This window comes from Schistocerca americana, chromosome 4, assembly GCF_021461395.2.
Source record: "Schistocerca americana isolate TAMUIC-IGC-003095 chromosome 4, iqSchAmer2.1, whole genome shotgun sequence".
NCBI classification, from domain to species: domain Eukaryota; kingdom Metazoa; phylum Arthropoda; class Insecta; order Orthoptera; family Acrididae; genus Schistocerca; species Schistocerca americana.
The window spans coordinates 453,055,646-453,080,677 of record NC_060122.1 but is presented as its reverse complement, the minus strand read 5'-3'; positions in this window follow the sequence as shown (position 1 = coordinate 453,080,677).

Below are 25,032 nucleotides of genomic sequence, written 5' to 3'. Positions count from 1 at the left end.
CAAACCAGTCTCAGGACTGAAGACCACGACAACAACAACAGTGTATATAAAAATTTAATTTAAGATCAGTATTCGATGTAATTGTCAAAACTGCTTGTTTATAGCATTTAGTCTTTTCTGTTAACAGTCCTCATTCGAGACAAGAAGTGTTGCCTTATGCAACAGATAATCGTTTTGGCATGATTTCAGTTTTACAGTGCCGCATTACAGCCGTAACAAATTATAAATAAACCTATGGACTTCGGATCATTGCAAGATTAATAACAGTAAGACTATAACTACGGATTCCAGCAGAAGATGCAATTATCGTTAGTACGTAGACGCCCATCTGCGAGTTAACAGGTCTAAAAACGCATTTCGTCTGCTGAGCTTCGTGACGTACGCGCTGCGGCCTGTCTTTCTCGAAGGCCTCGAATCGGTTTGTCCGCTACACTTCGCGAACGCTCGGCTTCGTTCAGAGCCCACGGGAAATCAGTACGTCAATGAAAACGTACCCACTAAAGGCCTTAACTTTGTCGTGTGTTGTCGAGAGTTTGCGACCATTTGAACGCGGAGTTAACGATTATTAAACTCGTCCGAAATAGTTATTCACTGCCCAGCGTGGAGGCAGCCGCTGGCTCTGCAGTGTCACGCGCTGTGACGTGTACGCCGCGGTCTCTCTTCCTCGTGGGCCTCGTAGTCATCTGGTGATGTCACGTGTTCAACATTTGTCGTCCACTTTCGGGGTATTTCCCGACATTTGTTTTTTTTTCCTTTATTGTATTTCAATTCCCCCCGACGGGGGCGGGCTGGCAGCAGCTTAGCACGCTTTAAAACATAAGCAGGCGATAAAACGCTGACTTAAATTGTGAAACGGCGGAAAATTGTGAAAAGTGAAAGCATAAAACAATTACTGGAAACACTGCACTAAAAAGTCGGCAGGAAGATGACACACCACAGCCAAAGACAGATGGAGGAGGGAGGCGGGGGAACTCTGGACAGATGAGGGGGAAAAAAGGGAGAGGAAAAACGAAAGGGGGGCCGAGGGAGGGAGAGGACTCATAAGGGTTGGGGCAGGGCAGACGCGAGAGGGAAGGGGGAAGGCAGAGGAGGGAAATGCAAAAGGACTCAAGGGAGAGATGGGAGGCAGAGAGAGGGTAGGCAGGAAAAAACAGGATGGAAGGGGGAGAGAGAGGGAGCCCAGGAAAAGGACAGAGGAAGGGATGGGGAGGTCAGGATCAGTGTTGGTAGAAGGGGTAAACGGAGGGAGAGAGGGAATCATCCGAGAGAGGGAGTTGACAGAAGCCATCTTAGGAAAGACGAAGCCTGTAGAGATGGATGGTAGGGGGGGACACAACAGTGAAGGTGCGGCTGAGGGTGGGGGTTGGAGAGGAGAAGAGCAGCCAGGGGATGAGGGGAATCAAGGCAGTGGAAGGTGTAGAGTATGCAGATATGTTCAAGGACAAGGAGCAGATGGGGGAAAGGAATCACGTCGTAGAGGATCCGTGTGAGGGATGGGAGGCATATGCGGAAGGCGAGGCGGAGTGCATGGCGCTCCAGGATCTGGAGGGACTTATAGAATTTGGTGGGGGCAGGGAGGGGGGACGGATATCCAGGAGGGACTGGCATAACAGAGGATGGGACGGATTTCCGACATTTGCGGCTGGTGTGTCTTATATTAAATTACATGTCTGAGCGTCGTCTACATCGTTACGCAGCTTTTTCAAACGTAAATAAGCATCACCCTATATAGTGTGATATGTACAAGACCTTCCTCTTCTTCGTTTCGGCAGTGTTTATCCCAGCCAGTACGGACTCCACAAGATTTGGCAAATTTATTTTATTTAACTTTGTGCCCAGATTCCCCCTCCTGTCGCCGCAGTGACCAGTTAACTGAGGGAGAGAAGTCGTGTGCGCCACCTTTCTGGAAATAGGGTAACTTCGATCTGAATGTCATCGTATTTTAACTGTTTACGTATCGCATTTCCTTACGAAAAAAGTGGCAATCAGCTTAACATTTGCCTAAACAAGCGTGCTAAACTGTCTAAAAATCACACGAAGGCTGGCCGGTGCTGGCTAATATTCGTTTATCGCAAGCTAGTGCGCTGCGCGATAGGAGCAGGTTGGCATGTTCAAAATGTTCAGATGATATCTTGTAATCTAAGGATGCCAATCTTGCAGGCAGCGAGCCTCATGCGGTCCCTAAAAATTATTTGTGCTGCACGCCCTGCCAGTATAATGGTATGTAAATACCCTGTCACATTACGTACAGGACACAAAACCCGAATTGTGGTGAATATTTTGGCAGGAGACTACCAAAAGAGTATAAAAATAGTTTTAGCTGAGGAGTTTTACGGACTCCTACCTACAGAATGCACTGCAGTTGCGCCCGTGGAGCAACAGTGTACTCTGAAAACCAGGAAAGTGCACTGACGCACATTCAAGTACAGACAACTAAGGTGATACAAAACTGTTTGATGTGTGTATATCAGCCAGGTATCACAAATTTGCTAAGAAACGGCACCACAGTACCACTCACAAAGAATTTGAAGATTTCGCTGTCAATGAAAGAGTTAAAAATTACAACGATCGACTGATGATTTGTATGGAATTCATTGTTCTGCACATCAAGAAGCACTTAAATACAGGGTGTTACAAAAAGGTACGGCCAAACTTTCAGGAAACATTCCTCACACACAAATAAAGAAAAGATGTTATGTGGACATGTGTCCGGAAATGCTTAATTTCCATGTTAGAGCTCATTTTAGTTTAGTAAGTATGTACTGTACTTCCTCGATTCACCGCCATGATTTCATTCGGGATACTCTACCTGTGCTGCTAGAACATGTGCCTTTACAAGTACGACACAACATGCACGATGGAGCTCGTGCACATTTCAGTCGAAGTGTTCCTACGCTTCTCAACAACAGATTCGGAGACCGATGGATTGGTAGAGGCGGACCAATTCCATGGTCTCCACGCTCTCCTGGCCTCAACCATCTTGACTTTCATTTATGGGGGCATTTGAAAGCTCTTGTCTACGCAAGCCCGGTACCAAATGTAGAGACTCTTCGTTATAGTATTGTGGACGACTGTGATACAATACGCCATTCTCCAGGGCTGCATCAGCGCATCAGGGATTCCATGTGACGGAGGGTGGATGCATGTATCCTCGCTAACGGAGGACATTTTTAACATTTCCTGTAACAAAGTGTTTGAAGTCACGCTGGTACGTTCTGTTGCTGTCTGTTTCCATTCCATGATTAATGTGATTTGAAGAGAAGTAATAAAATGAGCTCTAACATGGGAAGTAAGCGTTTCCGGACACATGTCCATATAACATATTTTCTTTCTTTGTATGTGAGGAATGTTTCCTGAAAGTTTGGCCATACCTTTTTGTAACACCCTGTATACAGGCATGGAACACGTGATGGAATTGGCGGTACGAATAGAAAAATTTCCTGAAATCGCACACGTTGTTACATCGTCCGTTGCAACGGGTTTTGATGGAACTGAACGAAGAATATGGCGATGTTATATATTACGGCAAAGTATGTTGTTTAAGTTCAAGTATATGTCTGGAATGAGTTTTAGCTTTGAGGAGTTCATTGTTGATTTTCTGAAGGAAAAAGCAAACAAAAACGAAAATTAGAAGATCCGGGTGGATTACAGACCTCGCATTTTAAAGTTGACTGCAGAATGCACTCAGTAACACATTGCAAGGAGAGAAGTACTTTTATCTGATTTCATGCGAAAGTAGTCGCATTTAAAAGGAAAATCGCATTGTGGAAGGAATAAATTCCGAGAAGGAACATATTCCACTTACCTAAGCTCACTGGCGTTATGGAAAAGTGAACTCTGCACTTCAGTTATGAAAGGAAGTAAATGTCCTGCCAGATGAAAAATTTCAGAGATTCACTTTGGGTCAGTATAGAAAGTAATTACTGCGCATAAGTATTCTTTTAGAATAGGGAAGATAGTAGCAGAAAAGAGATGTCAAGGGTCAGGAAGAAAAAACCAGTATTATATCAATATTATCGTTGTTCTCGTGCCTTTACTGTACATTTCTGCGTAAATTTATGTTTAAATATTTGGCCCATGCCAGATTTCGACTTTGACACCTTTTTTTTTGTAATCTAATACTGTCGGTTTCTTTCTTTTTGACATAGGGATTATCTTACTTTCATCCACATTTAAAAAGAGTTGTCATTCAGTACACCGAGTGTTTCTGCTATCCATTGGGGTCGTCCAACGACGGCAGTTTCCTGTAGACAACAGAACCGTCAATCTTGCAGTGCTGTTTACCCCGTCTGGTAAATCGTTTACACATAATGAGAACATTAGAAGTACCATTACATTTCCTTGGAACACGCCAGATGTTACTTCCGTTTATCTCAAACATTCACCATCTATTTTTTTATTTATTTGTTTATTTATTTTCAACTCCGATGGGTAGTTATTGACCTTACATTCATTCACAGTCGCCAATCGATAGAAAACGTACTGAAATGTTATTAAAATACCAATCAGTCAGTCAAACATTCTTACGAATCAGTGCAATAATGAGTCGCGACATTCATCGCGCAAATATCTTTTCCATATTTAGTTTCTCGTGTCCGATATGTTGTATTACTTCATTTCAGAGGTTTAACCTCGGCTATCTTGTTTACTTTCACTCGGCTGCCTTTTATAGCGATATAATGAACTTTTTCAGTGATCTCCATTGTAATGATCGTCAATAGGTGACCCAGTATTTACTACCTGTTGTGCTTCTACAGTCACGTTTATCTCATTAATCCTATGGTATATCATTTCCAGCGTTGGTGTAGAGTTCCAGTATTTGCAACAGAGTCGACTCAATTACTGGTGTTTAAGTGATTTTATTGCGTGTAGTAATTAAGAAAATTTTCTGAGAAAATTGTAAGGAAGTTTATGAGAAACGGCTTAGGACAAATAGGTTCAAAACTGCACATCGTACGACGAAGGAAGACAGCCCTGTTGCTATCTTTCAACTGCGAATTGCAACGGCTGCAGGTGCTATCCGTGTCACGTGACTTAAACAGTCTAAACAGCGGCGGTAACAGTAAGGCGTTACCACTGAGACATGCAAAATTGCGTTACGTGATAGGTCGCGGTAGATGCGCGAAGCATTCGCGTCAGCTAGTCGGAGCGCTTCTTTCGCCGTGCGGACTTTTATGCCCTCTTAGCGGGTTCCCGTGCTTCACAAAAACCTGCAGCACGAGGACTGAAAGACTCACGTGCTTTCGTGATTCCGCTCTGCGAAACAAGATGGAACGTTTTAATAGAACTGTGCTTACTGCTACTACTACTGGATTGATGTTCGTAATAACTCTTACTGAACGTCAAGAGATCGGACTTAGTACCAGCTCGATGTCAGTGTCCAGTAACTTGAGTGCTTCGTGCCTACCAGTGTAGACGGCACGCCAGTAGAATTACCACATACAACAGCATCTGCGAACGCCTTAAACACCGACAATGCTGCACGTACCATTGTCACTACACTCAAATGTAGCACCAATGTGCCACCCTCGCTGTTACAGGCTGTAATTACCCTATTCGGAATTTTCTAACCGAGACGGCAATGGGGGAGGAGTTCAGCCACCAAATTAATGATAGCGAGACTATAAACAAGATGGTATTTAATGTCGAGAAGCATAGTCCTCTCATGATCGGCAGTACAAGTATACATGTCTTTGGTAACATACATTCGTTTTCAGCACCAAGAAATTTGCAAGGACACTCGATAGACTTTGACGTCCGGTATTTGCCTCCCTCTGGTCGTCAATCATGCTTACACTCAAAATTTATGAGTACAAATTCGCACTAAGAAAAACAGATCAAAACCTTAGGCCAGACTATAGCAGAGAGTAATCTCTAACAGAATGAGGAATTGTTAATGACTGTAGGACTAAAATTTACTGTACTATCTACATCTTCATCTTCATAGATACTCCGCAAACTACCATACGGTCAGTGGTAGAGACTACACTGTACCACTACTTCTCACTTCCCTTCCTGTTCGACTCACAAATAGAGCGGGGTAAAAACTACTATCTACATGCCTCCGTATTAGCCCTAATTTCTCGTATCTTATCTTTGTAGTCCTTACGCGCAATGTATGTTGGTGGCAATAGAACCGTTCTGTAGTCAGCTTCAGATGCCTGTTCTCTAAATTTTCTCAATAATGTTTCTCGAAAACAACGTCGCCTTCCCTCCAGAGATTCCGATTTGAGTTCCCGTAGCATCGACGTAACACTTGCGTGTTGTTCGAACCTACGGGTAACAAATCGAGCAGTCCGCCTCTGAACTGCTATGATGTCCCCCTTCAATCCGATCTGGTACGGAACCCAGACACTCTAGCAATATTCAAGAATTGGACGCACCAACGTCCTATATGCGGTCTCGTTTACATCTACAACTACATGGATACTCTGCAAATCAAATTTAAGTGCCTAGAAGAGGGTTCATCGAACCACCTTCACAATTCGCTATTGTTCCAATCTCGTATAGTGTGCGGAAAGAGCGAACACCTATACCTTTCCGTACTACCTCTAATTTCCCTTATTTTATCGTGGTGATCGTTTCTACCTATGTACGTTGGTGTCAACAAAATATGACGTCCAGCCCAAATCCTGTATCATTTCAGTGACACTCTCTCCCATATTTCGCTATAATAGAAAACGTGCTGCCCTTCTTTGAACTTTTGCGATGTACTCTGTCAGTCCTGTCTGGTAAGCATCCCACACCACGCAGCAGTATTCTAAAACAGGACGGACAAGCATAGTGTAGGCAGTCTCCTTAGTAGATGTGTTACATCCTTAAGTGCCCTGCCAACAAAACGCAGTCTTTAGTTAGCCTTCCTCACAACATTTTCTATGTGTTCCTTCCAATTTAAGTTGTTCGTAATTGTAATTCCTAGGTATTTAGTTGAATTTACAGCCTTTATATTTGACGGATTTATCGTGTAACCGAAGTTTAACGGATTCCTTTTAGCACTCATGTGGAGATTAACCACTATTTCCTAAAAATCTCCCAATAAACCGAAGTCGACCATTCCTCTTCCCTACCACAGTTCTGACGTGCTCGTTCGACCTCATATCGCTTTGCAATGTTACGCCCAGATATTTAAGCAGAACACCACTAATACTGTATCCGAACATTGCATGTTTGATCTTCCGACTCAGCCGCATTGATTTACATTTTTCCATATAAACAGAAATTCCGAGCCTAACAGGTTTTTAATCGCTCTTTAATATCAGATCATGTGATTTAGCTTGAAACTGAGAAACTTGCTCACACGTAATATCTCTACTTTGAAATACATCATTAACTAACCACTTCACTACGTTACCGTTAGACGATCATGGAAATGTGAAGCCAAGTGCGAGAATCATTTACCCATCTTGATGTAGCCGATTCTCGAGGAAAGGACGCGCACTATCGTCGTTCTAAACAGCCTCACGAGCAAAAGCTATACTCTTTCACTCAACCAAGGTTGTGATCGACACATAACTCACTTGTATCCACGCGGAACTAAAACTAGCTATTACGCAGAAATTGTTGCGAACACTCGGCGTAGTCAACGAATTGCCCTAGAATTGGAAAACGTTGCTTGTTTCCTATAACACCGGTATAAGTGTCCGTCCGATGTGCTTCTTCGATAACCAGTGCCGACGGTGTGCCTGTCAAAGCATCAGCAACAACAGCGCCCCTCTATCATAAGTATGACCCCCCCCCCCCCCCCCGCTTATAATTACCATGTGAAGCCCAGATTTATAAACTATTAAATATTAACTACTAAAGTGCAGTTTACCTAATGAGGTTTCTTTCTACAATTCCTGTGGTGATCTGAAGTAAATGACAGCATTATTTTATGACTTTGTCAATACTTCCAAGTGTTGATCAGGATACTTCTTCTGGGAATCTGCCTACGACAATGTTGTTCCGGGCGTTTCTCTTGCTACGGAAGGTCCGCATATGTCTCGAACCTTCTTAAAACATTCGAGAAGGCATATGTTTTCCTGCACATGTCATGTTGGTTCTCGTACTCTAATAGGAATTTAATGAAGATATCAGTTTACATACAAGTAGTTAAATCACGTCGCCTTATGGGAGGCGTGAATATTTTTGTGTTATATTTTGGTGAAGCCTTTCTACACTGTATTTTTAACATCAACTTAGTCAAGCAAATTTATAACTAAAGTTCTGAAAAGGGAGGAAGATATTTTTATAATTGTATTTATTTATCGATAGTGAAAACAGATACAAATACACAATAATTCAGGACAAATGCGTACGATCTCAAGTTCGTACAATCTTACATCTCCAGATCTAGTTCTCTGATCCTTCTGATCTCCTCATTTGATATCTAGTACATGTCCATTGTTGTTCCTTTTGTAACACCCGTGGGCCGGATGTACGTTAGGTGACGACGTTATGCCATCGAATCTCTGTAGTTCCATTATGGCCTGGGGAACGTCGGCTGGTATGTATTTCTTGATTCAAACCGCTTTACCAGCAGCAGTATGTTTTGGTTTATTTTATTTTATATCTCAAATGCTACCTGTTTAGGCAACTGAATATTGCCATCTTCAGGCCCTGTACGCTGTTATCGTATTAACAATCTTATCGAATGGTGCCATAAATGGTGTCACCCGTTCACAGGAATCTGTTGCATAACGATCGGATTTACGATTCCAGTTTTATGGCAGCATTCGATAAGATTGTTAATACGATAATAGCGTATGGGGCCTGAAGATGGCAATATTGAGTTGCCGAAACTGGCAGCATTTCAGATATAAAATAAAGTAAACCAAAACATACGGCAGTTGGTAAAGTTATTTGAATCACGAAAATTATGTCATCGATGTCAGGATCTGGCTCGACCGTCACTCCTTGGGCATGGCGAGCGGTGGCTCTGTGGGAGATGACCTGTTTGGTAAAAGAAGCATTTGTTATTCAAAATATGCGGTTGTATTCATACACGGCTACCGGCAGCTACGGTAAGCAGAGCTGGTGTACTAAAGGCCAGAATGCACTGACGCTGGTGAGCGGCGGACCGTCTTGGTTGCTGCAGCGGTTCATCCATGGACTCTACGTCCAGCATGTCATGGGTCACTGGCTGCAGTTCGGCTGGTATCATCCTTGAGGTTTCAGATGATATCAGCTTGGGAAAGTGGGTAACAAGGACTCTCTCGTTGACATCGTAGACAGCGCCACAGGAAGCACCGACTGGCTCTGTGTGGAATGTGCGAAGTTGGACTGAGACAACTCTGCAGCCTCCAGCTGTAGTGAGGCCCACAGATCGAAGTACACCCAGGTGAATGGAAGGCAAGCGGCGGTCACATTTCCCCCTCTCCCTCCCGCATGATTACGATTGTTGACCGCTTCCTGGACGCAGTGGTTAGGCCACTAGAAAACCTGTTGGCTGACGTTTCCCACACTCCATTAGACAGTTGACTCGAACGGCAGCACTGTGGCTTGCAGAGGCAGTGCCCTCCAATGCAGGACTTTCTGAACCATCAGATACTGAAGACAGTCTACGCGAGCAGAGCACAGACCAATACATCCCCCCTCCACTAGGCTGGATGGATGCAGATAGCACACTTTCACTGCAACAGGAGTAATATTTATTCTGCACTGGTCCATGTATTTTGCTTATGTGAGGTGCCCATCACATCACCTGGTCTGATTTTGTAGTCTGATCAGTCTCTCTCTGGTTGCCGTAGTTGCAGCTGAAAGGTGTCTCAACTTCGCCTCTTTAGATAGGTGGTGGACTTTTTTATTTTTATTTATTTACACGCCTAGTTCCGTAGGACCAAATTGAGGAGCAAATCTCCAAGATCGTGGAACGTGTCAGTACATGAAATTACAACATAAAAGTAATAACAGATAAAATAAAATCCTTATGAACCCAAAAAAAGTCAGGCCATACGTTTAAGTAAACGCAATCAACAATATAACATAAGAATCAGTGTAATTTTTCAAGAAACTCCTCAACAGAATAGAAGGAGTGACCCATGAGGAAACTCTTCAGTTTCTATTTGAAAGCGCGTGGATTACTGCTTAGATTTCTTGTGGCAGCTTATTGATAATGGCTGCAGCAGTATATTGCACACCTTTCTGCGCAACAGTCAAGGAAATGCGATCCGAACACACATTGGATTTCTGCCGAGTATTAACTAAGGAAAAGCTGCTAATTCTTGGGAATAAGCTGATACTGTTAACAAGAAACGACAGTAAAGTATATATATACTGAGAGGGCAATGTCAAAACACCCAGACTAGTGAACAGGCGTCAACAAGAGGTTCGCGAACTTACACCATTTATTGCCCGAACTGCCCGTTTCTGAGCCAAAAATGTCTTTTTAGTATGGGAAGAGTTACCCCATTCGACTCAAGCGAATGAAAATAAGCAAAGTACATTAATTTTCGTCTCGCACTATCACTTACTTCAGACACCGTTCGAACAGTAAAAATCACAGCATTAAGTCTTTGAGCTAGATTATGAACGTGGGGTGGGTTTTCCACGACGGTTTACTACGTATCTGAGCACCTATAAATATGAACTGTTCAGTTTCACTAATCATATGCCCATTCTGTGAAATTACAGCGTCAGGTTTTGTTGAACTGTTTTTGTGTTAGAGACTCTAAAAACTGAGTCTTATTGTGATTTAGCGTTAATTTATTTTCTACAAGCCATGAACTTATGTCATGAACTGCATTATTTGAAACCGAGCCAATGTTGCATACAATATCCTTTACTACCAAGCTAATGTCATCAGCAAACAGCAATATTTTAGAATTACCCGTAGTACTAGAGAGCATATCATTTATATAAATAAGGAACATGAGTGGCCCCAACTCTGATTCCTGGGGCACCCCCCCCCCCCCCCCAGTTGACCGTACCCCGCTCAGACCACACATCACAGCCGTTTTCAAAATGGTGAATAATGACCTTCTCCTGCCTGTCGTTAAAGTAAGAGGTGAACCAATTGTGAGCTACTCCCCGTATTCCGTAATGGGTTCAACTTCTGGAGCAATGTTTTGTGATCAACACAATCAAACGTATCAGTTAAATCAAAAAAATACGCCTAGCGTTCGAAACCTTATGTTTAATTCAAATGGTTCAAATGGCTCTGAGCACTATGGGACTTAACATCTATGGTCATCAGTCCCCTAGAACTTAGAACTACTTAAACCTAACTAACCTAAGGACAACACATAACACCCAGTCATCACGAGGCAGAGAAAATCCCTGACCCCGCCGGTAATCGAACCCGGGAACCCGGGCGCGGGAAGCGAGAACGCTACCGCACGACCACGAGCTGCGGACTATGTTTAATTCATCCAGTACCTCAAAGAGAGAGAATATAGCTTTTTCAATTGTTAAACCACGTCTGAAACCGAACTGTATATTTGACAGTAAATTATGCAATATAAATTGGTCAATTGTCATTAGATACACAGACTTTTCAGTAACTTTAGCAAACACTGATGGCATAGAAATAGATCTAAAATTGTCTACATTATCCCTTTCTTCTTTTTTATAAAGCGGCTTTACCACTAAGTACTTTAATAGTTTAGGAAACTGAGCATTCTTAAAAGAAAAATTACAAATGTGGCTAAGTACAGGGCTAACATGTGCAGCACAGCACTTTAATATTCTGCTAGGCACTCCATCATATCCATAAGAGTCCTTAGTCTTCAGTGATTTAATTACTGACTCAGTCTCCCCCATGTCAGTATCACAAAGGAGTATTTCAGACATGTTTCGGAAAGGCATTTTCTAAGAGAGTTATATGAGTTCTTGTGGAAAACTGTACATATAACTGGCTTATCAGTAACATAAATATTTTTACTACGAACTGACTTTATACTGTCGACCCCCTGCTGCTGAAGAGACACTTCCTTCACAACTGACCATATGTTTTTCATTATATCCTGTGAATTAGCTATTCTATTTGCGTACCACATACTCTTTAACTTCCTAATAACAATTTTAAGCACCTTACAATACTGTTTGTAATGGGCTACTGTACCTTGATTGTGGCTACTTCCAACATTTTGATATAATTCCCACTTTGTTCCACATGATATCCTTATCCCACTAGTCAGCTGCCTTTTACATCTAGTACCCTGTCTAAAACGTTCTAATGGAGAGCAAGTCTCAAAGAGCATGATAAATGTGTTAATGAAAGCATTATATTTATCATCTATGTTACGGGCACTATAAACATTCTGCCACTCTTGTTCCTTGACAAGGTTTAAAGAACTCGCTATTGCTGTTGGATTAAATTTCCTACATAGTTTGTAATTGTATGTGACACTTGTTTGAGTAGAAAACCCTTTTAGTGTTAAAATTTGTGCATCATTGTCTGAAAGGCCATTCACCCTTTTACTAACAGAATGACCATCTAGAAATGAAGAATGAATAAAAATATTATGTCTGTGCTACTGTTAACCTGCACCCTATTTGGAAAAAACACAGCCTGCATCAGATCATATGAGTTTAGCAGATCTATCAACATCCTTTGTTTTGCACAATCATATAAAAATTAATACTGATGTCACCACATATGGTACTTCCTATAAAGTGAACCAAGAACCCTCACCAGCTTCAGCAGAAATACTCTGAAGTCAGAGCTAGGGGGCCTATAAACAAGAACAATTAGAAGTTTAATGTCACTCAATTCAACTGCCTCTGCACCACATTTAAATGCCTGTTCAGTACAATGCATGGACTCAAACTGAACACTGTTTTTTACGTACATGGCCACTTCTTCACTCCTTGAAAAGCAGAGTCAGTATAGTGACTAGTTTGTGAGTTAACGAGCATTTCGCTCTCATTTAAATATATGGCCGAAAGAGTCAGCCTTCAGGAATTGTGAAATAAACCCTGTCGTCTAGGACCGTGTGCCACAAAGAGCGCAGATTCGCCACGAGATGGGGAAATTCACTGGCATCTATTACGCTGAATGAGGCCTGAGTGCTGTAGTGTGCGAGTGAAACAGACGAGAAACTACGTCATACGGAAACCCCGTGGAAGCAGTTTGTGGCCAGGATGAAATAGCAGTGTTAAATATGGCGGACCTAAGATCGGCCATAAAGGGAAACATTTATGAAAACTATTTAATTCTGTGGTAATTCAGGGAATTAAGCCACAGTAATTTTAATCTAGCATCCTTCATAATTTTCATGGTGATTCCAATAAAACTTGAATATTGATCATATCTATAGTAGTTCAGGATTTACTGTCAAAGTGAAATTAACAAGTTTTGTAACCAAGACCTGAACGCTAAAATCTGAACGCTTTGGTCGATCTTAACGCTCGACATTTCACATAGAAGCGCATCATTAAAATGACAAATGTTGTAAATATGAGCTCTGTAGCTTTATTTGTTTGAAAGATATAGTAAATAGTAAATAGTATAGTAAAAAGTGTTTTCAGTTAAGCATCAGATCATTTCCTCCACACAAAACACACTGAACGATGACATTCAAAGTTAAGAAGGAAATTGTACTAATATTATGTAAAAGAATTTAATGTTTATTATGTAATGGGTATTATTGTTATGTTATTTAGAACGTGAAAGTGGTCAAGTTGTGATTACTCAAATATGGTAAAACATAAAATAACGTAGAATAAGCTGTACCCAATCAGATGGGCGGCTTCAGTAAAGGGAACTGCTCTAGTCACGCGGGGGACGCGGCTGGGTACGGACAGAGGGACAGAGAGACACCAAAGGGTAGAGTGTTGGTGGAGACGCGAAAGCGGACGTTCGGTCTTTAGGTAGCTAGGAATTGAAACGACTTAGAAAATCTCGCGTTGTATGGTTTCGTGGGACTTAGTCTCTGAGCGGTGAGCAGCCGCGCGCCTGGAGTGAACTGTAACTTTTTGCACAGTTAACGAGGTGCGGTCTCGAACTTGTACTAAGCAATGAGATTGTGAATGATCGAACTGTCTCAAATGGATATGCGCTTGAGTGTAACAGTAACTCTAAATATGACCACTTTCGCTACTAGTTTGCTTTCTGAATAAACATTGTTCTAACCAAATCGCAACTGTGTGACATACATTATTTATGGGTCGTTAATTTAGTTCCCGATATTATCATTACTGTTATTATATGTTATATTAATTCTGTAATTCGCAAACTTTCCATCAGCAGACAATTTAACCAAAGGGTCACAAGTGTCTAATTTAGGACGCGTAATGCGACACGTGCGGCTCAACCCCTAGACGAGTTTGAGTCGAGACATTTCGACGACGAGGAACCGCATACGAGCCCGAACGTCTATGGGATGTTAGCTCGCGAGTTATTCTTGCTCATCAGTTAAGTCTTGTTACTGCATTCTGTGTGGTCACCACAGTGATAGCATACTCCTTTCTCTATGATGTCATTCTAATTCATTGGCGTTTTGGGCACCCATCTTCTACAGCAAACAGCATTTAACTGTATGTTGGGCCACATTACATGGAAGTACAGCAGTCCTTCCTTGATGGCACTCTGCTCAGCTGTTGCGTACTGACCTGCTCTGTTCACTGTGAAGACGATTATTTAAGGGGACTTCGCTTTGTATGATTGATGAGCACAGTCAGCAACAATATGGCGGATAGACTATAATAAGGCACCACAGTCCAGTTTGCATAGTTAGCCCATCCCCACTTGCGTAGTATATAACAACATCTGCCTTGTCTGGTTCGAACCTGTTCGTGCAACTCCACTGACGTATGTGGAGATTGAATCTTGGTATCTGCATGGAAGGGTTCTCAACTAGAGGTTTCTTGTATACTGACGACTGCTCCTGCTGGATTTTCCATGCAAGATTGACACTGCAAGAACACCCAAAATGGTTGTTTCCTGTGCACCATAACGGTTCCTTGCTTTTGTTGGTGTTTCGCTTGTGCAATATCTGAATGAAGGAGTTGCTCGGGACTTTGAAGAGCTTATGATATTGTTAGAAAATTGGAAATTTGTGGTAAGTTCCTGTGGTATCAAACTGCTGAGGTCATAGGTCCCTAGGCTTACACACAACTTAACCTAACTTGAACTAACTTACGCTAAGGACAACACGAACACCCATGCCCGAGGGAGGACCCAAACCTCCGACGTGGGGAGGCGCGCGAACCGTGGGAAGGCGCCTCATACCGCGTGACTACCCCGCGCGACTGGTCTTGTTAGAGCTCGAGATGGAATATTGCTGAGAACACGAAGTCAATGGAATTTTTCTATTCTGAACATTTCATAATTATTCATACTACCTGACTGAGTTGTACATCTGTCTTCTTAGTGTGAGCACTGCTGATCCAGGTCGAACAGCAGTATTTAGCTCCCTGTGAGGTACCAGCAAGTTTTTAAAAAATATTATTTCTCATTTCCATTTTAGCAGTAACATTTGAAAGATGCTGTTCGTAAGTTAAGAGTTCTGTCTGGTGTTATTCCAAGATATTTTGGTGTACTGCAATATGGCAAGAATTGGCTTGTGATTATGAGTGGTGGTATGTAATTTACGTGTCTGTTGCATAGGTGAAATGCGTCTATTGTTGAACCTGATGAAAATACAATCGTCAGTAGAACGATGAGTTCTTAACTTGCTCCGAAAACAGAACGAATGGAAACTAGAACATGTAGAATATTAGTTCACTATATTACAAGAATGATAAATAGGTTAATTTAATTTTATACAGTCCATTGCCACAGAAATGTGCGGAATATTTACTTACAACAGTCTTTGAATACTAAAGCATCACTTGATGCACACTTTTACAAACTCTTCTCCTGAAGAATAAAGATCACAAAGCTCTGAAATATACACCGAAGCGCCAAAGAAACTGGTATAGGCATGGGTCTTCAGATATAGAGATACGTAAACAGGCATAATACGGCACTGTGGTCGGCAACGCCTATATAAGGCAACAAGTGTCTGGCACAGTTGTTAGATCGGTTACTGCTGCTACAATGACAGCTTATGAAGATTTAAGTGAGTTTGGACGAGGTGTTATAGTTGGTGCACGAGGAAAAGGACACAACATCTCTGGGGTAGCGATGAAGTGGGGATTTTCCCGTACGACCATTTCACGAGTGTAGCGTGAATATTAGGAATCCAATAAAACATCAAATCTCCGACATCGCTGTGGCCGGAAAACGATCGTGCAAGAAAGTCACTAACGACGACTGAAGAGAATCGTTCAACGTGACAAAAGTGAAACCCTTCCGCAAACTGCTGCAGATTTCAATGGTGGGCCATCAACAAGAGTCAGCTTGCGAACCATTCAACGAAACATCATCGATATGAGCTTTCGGAACCGAAGGTCCACTCGTGTACCCTTGATGACTGCACGACACAAAACTTTTCGGATCACCTGGGCCCATCAACACCGAAATTGGACTGTTGATGACTAGAAACTTGATGCCTGGTCGGACGAGTATGAAGGCAGCTTTATGAAGCCATCGACCGTGCATGTCAGCAGTGGATTTTTCAAGGTGGTGGAGGCTCTGTATTGATGTGGAGTGTGTGCAGTTGGAGATATATGGGACCCCTGATACGTCTAGATACGACTCTGACAGGTAACATGTAGGTAAGCATCCTGTCTGATCACCTGCAGCCATCCATGTCCAATGTGCCTTCCGACAGACTCGGGCAATTCCAGCAGGACAATGCGACACCCCGCACGTCCAGAATTGGTACACAGCGGCTCCAGGAACACTCTTCTGAGTTTAAACACTTCCGATGGCTACCAAATTCCCCAGACACGAACAGTGTTGAGCATATCTGAGGCGCCTTACAACTTGTTATTCAGAAGAGATCTCCAACCGCCGGCCGCGGTGGCCGTGCGGTTCTGGCGCTGCAGTCCGGAACCGCGGGACTGCTACGGTCGCAGGTTCGAATCCTGCCTCGGGCATGGGTGTGTGTGATGTCCTTAGGTTAGGTGGGTTTAAGTAGTTCTAAGTTCTAGGGGACTTATGACCTAAGATGTTGAGTCCCATAGTGCTCAGAGCCATTTGAACCATTTGAAGATCTCCAACCCCTCGCACTCTTACGGATTTATGCACAGCCCCGCAGCATTCTTAGCGTCAGTTTCCTCCAGTACTCGCGGGGGCGCTACACGATATTAAATGGTTGAAATGGCTCTAAGCATTATGGGACGTGACATCTGAGGTTATCAGTCCCCTAGACCTAGAACTACTTAAACCTAACTAACCTAAGGACATCACATACATCCATGCCCGAGTCAGGATTGAACTTGCGACCGTAGCAGCGGTGCGGTTCTAGACTAAAGTGCCTAGAACCGCTCGGCCACAGCGGCCGGCTACACGATATTAGGCAGACGTATAATTTTCTTTGGCTCTTCAGTGTAGTTCATTATAAGACATAAGTCACACAAGTGCCCTAAATAGAGACGATGTTGACTGCTTTATTGGAGGTCATTAACTGTGTTAAGCCTTCCCCACCCCGTTTCTTCTTAGTTGCGGTGCCGAAGTGCTATCATTTGTAGTAGCTGGACTTCTGGGATGTAAGGTGTTGACGTCATTTTCTCTTTATTTTCGGTGTATAAAGGCTTGTTGGTCCTTGGGCCCCACTGAGGTGTTCGGCTATTTCATTGTTGGAGGATCACATCCAGTATTGCATCGGGTATTCGTATCCTGTGCCATTGTGCGGGTGCAGCCATGCTGGTGTTATCCAGGTGACAGGTTGCAGGTTGGAGGAGGTCGAGCTTATCTAGGAATTTCCTTGTTGAGATAATGATGTTTCCCTTGACAGCAGGCTTGTTGAGTACATGATGGAGGTCTCTAACTCTGGCCTACCTCGGGGCCCCCCGGAGTCAGACGGAAGATGTTTTAACTTAGAATTGCAGCTGAGCGTTCCTCTGCTGGGCTGTATAAAGGCCTCCATGCAGTGACGCTGTGGCTGTGGAAGAGGGGACGTGACTTCGCCAGCGTCTCCCATTCGTAATTCTGGAATGCAACGGGAGATAGCTGCCTCTGGTGGTATCGATGCGAGGTGCCGACTTTGTTAGCGCACCAATTTTTTGACGATACCACAGAATTACTTTTTCCTGAGGATGTAGGTGGAAGTACCATTTCTTTAACTATTCATGCAAGGTTTTCATATCAGTGGATTAAGTCGTTTCAGCATCAGAAAAGCTAGAGCTCAGGGTGACCAACAACTTAATCAGCATTACTAATCCCTATGTCACTAGGCTAGTCGTGTCACGACCGGCCCCCGCGCCTTCGCGCCACGCGCCAGTGGCGATTTGGCGCGCCTTCGGCCCGCGCCGGAGCCGCTGCGGCCGCCTCTGTACCTGCCTTCCGATTTGTTTACGCGTTTCGGCGAAGAGCCAGGAATGCCAGAGCGATGGCTGGCCTTGCGCCGCCCTCCAGCATTCGCGATGGGCGGGGACTGCAACCGACACTTTTGCTTTCAGCTCCGAGATTTATGCGCCAAGGTCGGCGAACCCCGAGGATCGCCGAGCAAGCGTTTTTCCACTCGCTGGCGCCAGACACTCGGGTTCCGAGAAATGCCGACTTGAATTTGTGACCCAGCCAGGTACAGGTAATCTGTTACTTATTCTCCCTCTCTCTCTCTCTCTCTCTTCTCTCTCCCTCTCCCTCCCCCTCCCATCTCTCTCTCTCTCATTTTCACATACACAAACCACACACACACACACACACACACACACTCACGTACATATGCACACAACGAGCAACGGGGTGGAGTGTCAGTGAAAGATGGTGTTCAAGTCCTGATCTGGCAACCCCATCCTCATTCATTCTTCCCGTACCTTTCGTAAATCGAGTCGGCCTCCATAGCTGGGTGGTCAGCGTGGCTGATTGCCGGGGAGGCGACACTAGTTCGATTCCCGGTACTGCCAGGAATTTTTCCTTGGTTGGAGGACGTCCCCAGGGACTCACACCTAGTGAGTACGTGGCTGGCGACCATGGGGTCCCGAGCTGAGTCCTGGCGTTGCTTCCACTTACTTATGCCAGGCTCCTCACTTTTATCTTTCCTATTTGGCCACCCTCGGCCAACTCTTGCTCTTTTCCGACCCTGACGCTATTAGGTTTCGAGGGCTAGGGGTCTTTCATTTCCAACCTATACTTTTACTGAGCCGAATATCTCCCGGGATAAGGGGATTACCTTCTATCAAGTGCCAACGGCCTTCTAGGAGGGTGGATGAGCGGCTAGAAGGAAGGGCACTCTCTTGCCCTTGGGGTGGGAAATTGCTCCTTAAGGCGGAGGAGCCACAAGGTGGCCAACAGCATAGAATGGAGAAGGCAACGGGAAACCACTCCATTAAAGACCCGGGCGGGTATCTCAAGTATCAACAGCTTATGATGGAAAGCTCTTTGGCTAAATTTCCGGAGGTAAAACAGTCCCCCATTCGGATCTCCGGGCGGGGACAACTAAAGAGATACCGAAATCCAAAAGCATTAATGTAAGAAGGATAGCAACATGGAACGTCAACTCACTTCTTAAATGTGGTAAACTGGAAAACTTGAAAATGGAAATGAAACGAATGGATATTGATGTTCTGGGAGTCTCAGAAATGAGATGGCCAAATGCTGGAGACTTTTGGGATTACGGAATCATACACACTGGAATAGCACAAGACAATCCCAAGATTGCAGGAGTAGGAATTATCCTCAATAAAGAGATGGGGTTAAGAGTAAAAGGATTTGTTCAACATAGTGAGAGAATAATTTATGTCAGATTGGAAACTAAACCAAGAGACACAATCATAATCCAAGTATATATGCCATCTACGAGGCACGAGGATGATGAAATCGACATGATGTATGACCACCTTGAAGAAGTAATTGGCAGAATTAAAGGAGCTGAAAACCTTGTCATCACCAGAGATATGAATGCCGTTGTTGGGGAAGGTAAAGAAGAGGATGTAGCAGGGAATTTTGGATTAGGATTAAGAAATGAAAGAGGGGATAAACTTGTAAAATTCTGACAAATAAATAAACTTTTCATTACAAATACCTTCTTTAATCATCATCCAAGAAGAAGATATACTTGGAAAATGCCTGGTGACATTAACAGATATCAAATTGACTTCATATCAGTGAAGCAAAGATTTAAAAACCAAGTTAAGGACAGCAGATCATATCCAGGCTGTGATGTGGAAAGTGACCACATACTCGTTAAAACGACGACTGAACTAAAATTCAAGAACGTTAAAAAAAGAAGTACATGTAAATGGGATTTGACAAACCTGAAAAATGAAAATACACTGAAGCACTATCAACTAGAAACAGACAAGAAAACAAATACAGAGAACTGCAATGACATCCAAAGCAGCTGGGAAAAAATAAAAACTGGTATTAGTAGAAGCAGCAGAAGAAGTAATAGGAAAAGAAAGGACAGAGAAAAGGAAGGAATGGATCACTAATGACCTACTAAATATGATGGAAGAAAGAAGGAAATTAAAAATTTCTGTGAAGAAGGAAGACCAAGAGAAATACAAGAGTCTCAAAAACAGAATCAACAGAGAGGCAAAACAAGCAAGAAAAAAATACCTCGATAATCTTTGTATTTCAGTTGAGGACAACATGAGAAAGGGAAATATTGACAAGGCCTATAAATGTGTGAGACATTGCTTTGGAGACAGAAGAACCAGTGTAGGGCTGTGATGGATGAAAATGGCAATATGTTGGATGACGATGATGAAGTTGCAAGAAGATGGAAACAATACATAGGAAAACTGTACAGCGGACCAAAAGTGTCTGAAAACATCATGGAAGAAGAAACAGAAGTAAATGCACACAACATAGGTGAACCTATATTAAAGGAAGAGATTGAACTAGCTCTGAAAAAATTGAAAAACAACAAATCGCCTGGTATGGACAATATCCCAGCCGAACTTTTGAAATCTAGAGGAGCAAAAGTGAATCAGGAGTTGTATAATCTTGTTTTCAACATGTACGAGCAGGGTAAAATTCTTACAGACTTTGAGAAAAACATTATGATCCCCATTCCAAAGAAGGCAAATGCTACAAGATGTGAAAATTATAGGACGCTCAGCCTAGTTACTCACGCCTCTAAAACAGTAACCTCAATTATCCTAAAACGCATAGAACAAAAAGTCGAAGCTACACTCTCCGAAGACCAGTTTGGATTCTGGAAAGATAGAGGAACCAGAGAAGCAATATTTGCTCTAAAACTAATAATTGAGAAACGACTAGATAAGACCCTGAAAACATACATAGCTTTCGTAGATGTAGAGAAAGCCTTTGATAATGTTAAATGGGATAAGATGTTTGAGGTACTCAAAAAAGTAGGAATAGACTATAAAGATAGAAAAGTGATATGAAACCTGTACAGAAACGAGACAGCAGTTATCCGTGGACGGACAAAACAAGAAGAGGTGCAGATACGGAAAGGTGTCCGACAAGGTTGAGCACTATCTCCTGTTATCTTTAACCTATACATTGAAGAGGCGCTGAAAAAAGTAAGGGAAAATTCACAGACAGGTGTAGTAATTCATGGCCAACGAATAGATATGATAAGATACGCCGATGATATAGCTGTCCTGGCTGAAAGTGAAGAAGATCTTGTAGTCCTACTGAATAGAATGGATAAAGTTATGGGGGAAGAATATAATATGACAATTAATAAAGCAAAAACAAAAGTAATGGCACGTGAAAAAAAAGATCAAGTGAAATTCCAAGTTCATGTAGGCAATGAACTGCCTGAACAAGATGATAAATTTACTTATCTGGGCAGTAATATTACCAGGGATGGAAGGAGCAAGTAGAATTGCTTAAGCAAAGGCTGCTTTTAACAAGAAGAAAAACGTCTTAACATCTAAGAGTATTAGCCTTGAAATCAGGAAAAGATTTTTGAAATCATATGTGTGGAGTGTGGCATGCTATGGGTGTGAAACATGGACTCTCGGGACAGAGGGAGACCAGAAGCTAAATTCTTTTGAAATGTGGTGCTATAGACGCATGCTCAAAATAAAATGTATCGACAAGGTCACAAACGAAGTGGTTCTGGAAAGAGCAGGTGAGAAGAGAAGCTTCTGGAGTTTCATTGTTAAAAGAAGAGTGCAATTTACAGGCCATCTATTAAGACATAAAGGACCCCTGAACACAATCGTAGAGGGATATGTCGAGGGAAAAAGACCAAGAGGAAGACGACGACTGAGGTACAAGGTTCAAATCGTGAAAGATGTGGGATGTAACACCTATAAAGAAATGAAGAGAAAAGCTGCAGGACGCACACAATGGAGACAAACTGCCATTGTAGCTGTTGCAAACCAATCCTTGTATTGACCACTACAGAAGAAGAAGAAGAAGAAGGAGGACTGTAGCGGGGTGCGCTCAGGTTTGTGACGCCAATCGAGGGGCTACTTGAGTGAGAAGTAGCACCTCTAACGTCTGGAAAACTGATGGAGGCATGGAGAGCGCTGTGCTGACCGCACGGCCCTCTATATTGCATCCAAAAATAGTTATTATCTGAGGGTGACACGGCGACCGGTCGGTCCCGATGAGTGTGTGTGTGTGTGTGTGAAATCTTATGGGACTTAACTGTTAAGGTCATCAGTCCCTAAGCTTACACACTACTTAACCTAAATTATCCTAAGGATAAACACACGCACCCATGCCCGAGGGAGGACTCGAACCTCCACCAGGACCAGCCGCACAGTCCATGAGTGCAGCACCTTAAACCGCTCAGCTATTCCCGCGCGGTCCCGATTAGTCTGAGACCAGTACGTCGGACCTTTTCTTTCCAAAACTGACGCATCTGGGTGCCAAGATGATTTACGAAAAGAAGTAACAATGGATTCCTTCTACAATGTGGGCCAGTACTACGCCGCTATTTCGCGTATGTGTTCCTCTCATCATATTGTTATACAAAGTGAGCCCAAATAAGAAAAATGCATGCTACACAGTGTCACAGTTTCAGTTACAAAGACAAACTTGTCTTTCCATGTTCCTATGTCAATGCAGTTCATGGCATCATTCACACTGTAGTATACGATAACGCTATTGGCGACAAATCATTGAACCTAGGAGTAACCATCCGGTACGACCTCAAGTGGTACGACTACATTAAAAAAATAGTAAGAAAAGCAACCGCCAAGATAAGTTTCATTAGCAGACTCTTAAGTAAATAGAGTCTAAGAAAGAAAAAATAAGAAAGAACGACGCACCACGAATGAATTATACAAATGGGACGGAAATGGGTATGATGCACATGTACAAACAAACAAATGATTCAGATTTCACAAAAATTGGATGATTTATTAATCAGAAAGAGATTCACAAATTGAGAAAGTCCATAACGTGTTGGTTCACCTCTAGCCATTAGCCAGGCTCTTATTCGGCTTGGTATTGATTTATGAAGTGTTGGATGTCCTCCTGACGGAAACCGTGCCAAAGTCTGTGCAATTTGCGAGTTTGATCGACAAAATCTCGAGCTGGTTGGAGGGTTCTTGTCCACAGCTCCTAAAGTTCTCAATTGGAGAGAGCTGGCCCAGGTGTGGTTTGTCAAGCACAGAGGTGAGCATTAGAAATGCTCGCCGTGTACGACTTGCTCAAATGTAAGCCCAGGTTGGCTTGCCATGAAGGGCAATAAATCGGGGAGCAGACTATCGTCGACTTATTGCTGTGCTGTAAGGGTGCCACGGATCACCACCAAAGGGATCCTGCTATGAAAATAAAGGGTACCCCAGGCCATTATTCCTGTTCACCGGGCGGCATATTGAGCGATGATCACATTTGCGTCTGTGACGCCTCCAGACACGTCTTCGGCCTCAGATCTCATTGACTGGAGTAGAATTGTCTTCAGTGATGAGCATCACTTCCAACTGAGCCCCGATCATCAGCGAAGACGTGTCTGCAGACGCCCCAAACAGCAGTGGGATACCAACCTGACAGTCACCCGCCATACGGCCATCACACTGGAGCGATGGTATGGGTTTTCATTTCTTTTCATTGCAGGTACACTTTGGTTGTCACCCGCGTCCCCCTTACAGCGCAGTGACATGTCGACAATATCCTACATTCTGTTTTGTTGCCCTCCACGCCAAGCCATTCTGGGCCTACATTTCAGCAAGATAATGCCCGCGCGTATACCGAGAGAGTTTCTATTTCTCTCTACGTGCTTGCCAAACTCTACCTCGGCCAGCCAGGTCGCCGGATCTCTCCCCCATTGAGAACGTTTGGAGCGCTATGGATAGAGCCCTAAAACCTCTAAGGATTTTTACGATATAAGGCGAAAATTGAACAGAATCTGACACCATATCTCTTAGGAACACATCCAACAAATCGAAGAAACGGTCCCGAGCCGAATAACTACCTGCGTAATGGCCGGAGGTGGACCAAGGCGTTATTGACTTGCTCTGTTAGTGACGCCCTTTATCTTCAATACACTACTGGCCATTAAAATTCCTACACCAAGAAGAAATGCAGATGATAAACGGGTATTCATTGGACAAATATATTATACTAGAACTGACATGTGATTACATTTTAACGCAATTTGGGTGCATAGATCCTGAGAAATAAGTACCCAGAACAACCACCTCTGGCCTTAATAACGGCCTTGATACGCCTGGGCATTGAGTCAAACAGAGCTTGGATGGCGTGTACAGGTACAGCTGCCCATGCAGCTTCAACACGACACCACAGTTCAAGAGTAGTGACTGGCGTATTGTGACGAGCCAGTTGCTCGGCCAGCATTGACCAGACGTTTTCAGTTGGTGAGAGATCTGGAGAATGTGGTGGCCAGGGTATCAGTCGAACATTTTCTGTATCCAGAAAGGCCCGTACAGGACCTGCAACATGCGGTCGTGCACTATCCTGCTGAAATGTAGGGTTTCGCAGGGATCGAATGAAGGGTAGAGCCACGATTAGTAACACATCTGAAATGTAACGTCCACTGTTCAAAGCGTCAATGCGAACAAGAGGTGACCGAGACGTGTAACCAATGGTACCCCATACCACAGGGCCGGCCAGAAATTCTGCACGCGTGCGGTGCTCCTGCACATGTGCAACTTCCGGGTCACAGCGTG